The sequence below is a fragment of the Clytia hemisphaerica genome, unplaced genomic scaffold (genome assembly GCF_902728285.1).
Source record: "Clytia hemisphaerica strain Z4C2 unplaced genomic scaffold, Clytia hemisphaerica genome assembly, whole genome shotgun sequence".
Classification (NCBI taxonomy): Eukaryota; Metazoa; Cnidaria; class Hydrozoa; order Leptothecata; family Clytiidae; genus Clytia; species Clytia hemisphaerica.
Genome location: NW_027104247.1, coordinates 613,577 through 618,775, shown reverse-complemented (window position 1 = coordinate 618,775; position 5,199 = coordinate 613,577). Strand labels below are relative to the sequence as shown.

The window sequence follows — 5,199 nt, the reverse complement described above, 5'->3', positions numbered from 1 at the left end:
CGCCAACTCTTACTCCTGGTTTATTTTCGAACGTCTCAAAAGTGTGTTTGTTGTTGCTAAGAAACTGGTTACGTGGCTTGGTATCGATTGCAAAAGTTTGGATCATTGTTTACATGGGTCTAGCGTGTACTATCACGCAGTGGATGGTTTCGGTCACGGTTCATTTGCCACTGGAACTCAAGTATGTAATTACAAGTGCGCCAAATCATATGGTGCACCTGGAAACTTGATTTGATAATTTTAATTTAATATACACGTCTTTTTATAAGAACTTCCAAAACTTTTTGAAGACTTTGGATGTTCTTAACTTTTTGAGTCTAAAAATGTTCTTATCTATGCCATTCTTTGAGTATTTTTGTCCACAGCAAGAAATCGAGTGTTTTAGAGTCCACAAAGCCTTATAATGTTCTCAACGTGTTCTTAATATTTTGGCCATCGAAGCCTTTATGTTCTTATATAGTTTGTTCTTATAAAAAAAACGTGTAGAGAGCATTTTATTTTTTACACACATTTAGATAATTTAGATAAATATTTTGCATTGTTAAGAATTTTTTTCAATCTGAATTGGAATTACTAGTGCACTCTTAAGTTTCTTAGGACTGATATTTTATTACAGACATGGCTTTTTCTCTATCCCACCTTCTAACCTCTGTAGGCTGTTAAATCTGTTAAATCTTTTGATTCAAAAATGTCCAAATCATGACCTTTTTCTAATTTTGAACCCTTCTAGAAGGATTTGGTTTTGGCTTCGGTTCATCAAAAAATATTTTCCAGGTTCGAAAATGGCGTACCCTTGCCGCTCGCACCTATCATATGGGATCCATTTTGCTTAGATGACTTTTCCCGGGTTGCGGGGCTCCTACAGCTAAAATGACTTTGAACATGACTAAATGGCTTTTTCGAAAGAGATAATTTTCGAATTTTCTTCATAACTTTTGAATGCGCGAAGCAAATGTTAAAAAGATGATAGCCTGAATTTTAAGTTAGTTCTTCCTCCTTCGAATCGCGCAAAGTTTGGATTTATAACATTTTAGTTTGTTAGACAATTCTTTGAAACAAAATTTACGTCGATTTTAAGTCAAGACAAGAGCTGTTACCGTTACCCCAGGTTCTAGAACAACCATCTTAAAAATAATTCCTTTTATATCCCTTATATTTTGGAGAAAACTTATATATTGATTGTACATATAATATTGGGACAATTTCATATGATTTGGATTAAATTATGATATTACATTTTTTCTTGAAATTTGACCTATAACACTATTCTCGATATTTATGACGCAATGGTATGTACGGAAGCACCGAAAAAGACCGGGTGTTCCCTGCTAATTTTGGATTTAACATACTCTCCCTATCCAAACTCTCCCTTAATAATCAAAAGCACTAAAATCGTAAAAATTCGGATATTGCTGCGGTAAACCTTCTTTTTTGCGATTTTTGCGATTTTGATTGTTAAGGGAGCGTTTGGACTGTTATGAGTAGTTCACTAGCAATGAAACTAGTGGCAAATACCCGGGCTGTTTTTTGGTGCTTCCGTTAAAACAATACGTCATGAATATCAACAATACAGGGTGTCCGATAAAAATTTAAACAGAAACTATTCAAATAGAATCTGCCTCATTTAAGTCTTTATGATGTAATTAATTGGTTCTGTATTTGAAATAAAAACGATTATATTAGGGGTATGGCATCTATCGGAGAAAAAAAGAAAAGACATTTCAGCCCCTCTTATACAAATATGTTCGTTTTTCCCGGATGTATTGTATAGACATTTTCATAAATTACGTCACGAGCAACGCTAATCTCGTTTTCAAACTATTGGTAATAGTAATGATATGACATTGAGGGAAATTAGGGATTAATACCCCGAGTTTCATTTTGAAATAGTTTGAAATAGCTCGAACGAAGTGAGGGCTATTTCAAACTATCTCAAAATTATACGAGGGTATTAATCCTAATTTCACGAAATGCCATATCATTCCTGGTTAATTATATGATTGATTTTATTATTTTTTAAAGAACTTATCCAAAATGGGGATTCCAGAAGTGAGACAGAAAATTTATGACGTTTTACTATAGAAAGATGATGTATTATTGCTGCTCCAAAACACAAATTATTCCATATCACTTTCAAATTGTTGCAGATATTTCATAAATGTAATGTCAAACAACAAAAGCTATAATCAAAAATAATCCATTATAACAACAATATTATTGGAACGAGGATTCTTCATAAAAATTGTATTTTCGGCTCCTTTCCAAAGACGCCTGTATTATTATCAGCAAGTATCCAAGTTCATAATTAGTGCCATTATTCTTTCTTTCGTATCTCCACACAAAATGGTCACAAATGAAGTGTTCAAATTATAGCTATATGGTTCGTATTCGGATATCTCCTCAAGTCCACGAAACTCTCCGCCCATTTCTGAAAAGCATTTATCTAAATGTTCGCGTTTTTGTTTTTAGAATTTTGCCATAATAAAAGAACAACATCATCCAACAGCTTGACAAATTCAACAAATTCTTCTTTGTACTTTGTTCTTGTACTTTTCTTCCTTTGACCAAACAGCTATACTCAAAATATTTTTGTATCAAATACTGTTTACTTTTTGTGATCGAATAATGCCAAAAATATTCGAATGTTTTGGAAATTCGAACGTTCATTTCGCGTGAATATTATGTTAGGAGAAAATTGGAGAAAATGGGTTTGATCAAAAATATTTAGGCGGGAGCGGGGTATTACAAATCAAGCGGGGTATTACGAAATAATACCCCGCCGAAGGATAAGGGCATGCAACCTAAATAAAATCAGTCATATAATTAATATGGTAATTACTTCCCAGAGGAGCTGCATTTATAAAGAAAACACTTGAAGACTCAAGGGATTTAATCACCTTGGTAATGGTTTCAAAACAAAGCAGTCGTTGCACTCACAATAATTTATGGAAATACCTTTACTGCTTTCATTTCTGGGGGGGGGGGGGTCTAAGCCAAAATGGGTGCCGAATTATATGTGCGAGCCATAAAGGTCCCCGTTTGCACACCCTCGAAAGTCTCTCAAAGCCAAAGGGGTACAAAAACCATTAAAAAGTAAATTGAGTCTCGTAAATTTTGGACAACAATCGAGTGAAATCGAAAAATTTGAGAAAAGTCTCTCTAAGGGTCCCAAAAACGCCAATTTTTCCTCTCTCTAAGGGTTGAATTTGTATTTTTGGCTCGGACATACCCGTCACCTCGCAAACCTAGTACCCTCCGGGTTTTATTTAAGTTATTGCCGGTATTAAGGACAACTTCTTAAAATTCTTAAAACCATTCAACAATAACATTTGCTTTATGGCATAAGAAGCTTATGATTCAGCTCTAAAACCCTTTAAGATTAACATGTGCTTAACATGAGAATTACAAGTTCTTTTTTCCGGTTGGTTACTTATATATTACTCTTAGAGTTTGAATAGACAGCTTATATTTGGTCTTCATAACAAGTACGGGTTATCGAAACATCATGATAGATGGCACAGAACAGAAGAATGGTTAGCTTGTATCAAAATTGATAATAATGTTTTTTTGGGAGTACAAATTGACGTTGAAAATGTCGTTAAAGGTTTTGTTTTTAAATAAGAGTGCTATCGTTTGCGCTTACTCATCAATTTTAATTCACAAGCTTTTCTTCATTTGGATTGACACGGATGTGGAGAAATATTCGTCAGGAAGAGGAAAAGAAAAACATTTTTTGCTTATATCAGCATAATATAACAATAGTCAGACACTGCCCTGATATGAAATATGTCTCTGATATAAAACGGGAACACTCGTGTAAGAATAAAACCTTTAAACTCGAGATTGGTGTATTAGGATATTTTCTTAGTATGACTCTGATTTTAATTAAGAATCCATTTCTTATAATCAGTCAAGTCGTATAAATTTCTACTTCGTGTCTTATTAGTCTTGAATGACTTCATGGAGCTTTTTGGGAGGGAATTGGTCCTCTTCTGTTACACGTTTTCTTTATAAGAACTTCTAAAATCTTTGAAAAATTTTGGATGTTTCATGCCTCAAAATGTTATTAAAATGTCCTCAATTTCTTTATCATGTGACTATTTTTCTATATTTCCCTAAGAATTGGGTGTTTCAGAGTCCACAAACTCATAAAATGTTCTTAAGTTGTTCTTACTATTTTGGCCTTCGAAGCGCTATGTTCTTATACATTTTGTTCTTAAAAGGTGTATTTATATATGGCTTTAGTTCTGGAAGCCATAGAGAAGAAATTGTAAAAGAAATAAGGATAATTTTTACTTAAATTAATTGACTAAGACTATAGCTTATTAGATCCTAATTTACTAATCTTTCTTTCTTCTTAGGGCTCAGTCTCTTATTAAGAATTTTCATAAAATAGATTTCTATCCGAGCCACCTGAGAAAAGGGAATTGAAACATTTTTTGAGAATCACAACATTTTGAGGTTTTATCTAAGTCAAAACAAAGATTCTCGTACGCCTACTTACTGCTAACAAGATGATAGAAAAATGGGACTTTTCTTTTAAAGAAAATATTTATGAATTTTATTTTGAAAATAAAATGAAATCCAATCTGGATCCCACGTCATTTTACTTTAAAATCTGAAAATTCAAAATGAGTGTTGCTTTCATATTGGCTATTTCTTTGTCACATTACTTAATTCTTTTCTTCAGAGGCAGTGACCACGTGACAAGTGAGGACATATCAGGCTCACCACTGTCCCGGCGGCGTTTAGAAGCCACCACCAGAGTAAATTTTCTAAATTGATTTAGGAAAAGACCAACCGGAAAAAACCAAAACATGTTAAAAAAAATTATAAATGCATACCTTTGAAGGCAAATAGCTCCAACAAATTTTGCATGCATATGGATGTTTACAAAAGTTAATACGACTACGGGTAATGATTTCTACCAAGACTTATATTGATAATTTCTTAATATTCAATATCTAATCACGTCTCCAATTCATAATCCTTTTTCTCCCTCCAGGGTTTCTGACTTTTAAACACCCCTGTGTCACAGACCCGCTGGGACCCCAGTCCCACTTGAAAATTTGACAAAAATTTCGTCCCCGGTGGGAAATTGACTTTGATTACATCCCATTTGAAATTCAATGTTTAAAAATTGCACTCCAAACCCATCCCCACGGGATTTTTTAACCTTAGAACAATAAAATTTATATC

The 5,199-nt window shown here is 33.5% G+C and overlaps 1 protein-coding gene across 1 annotated transcript in view; it reads right to left on the bottom strand.

Moving 5' to 3' along the window:
- LOC136816359 (DDB1- and CUL4-associated factor 12-like) overlaps nucleotides 1-5,199 on the bottom strand; it is a 216,426-nt gene that overhangs the window by 38,838 nt on the left and 172,389 nt on the right. The window lies entirely within an intron of this gene.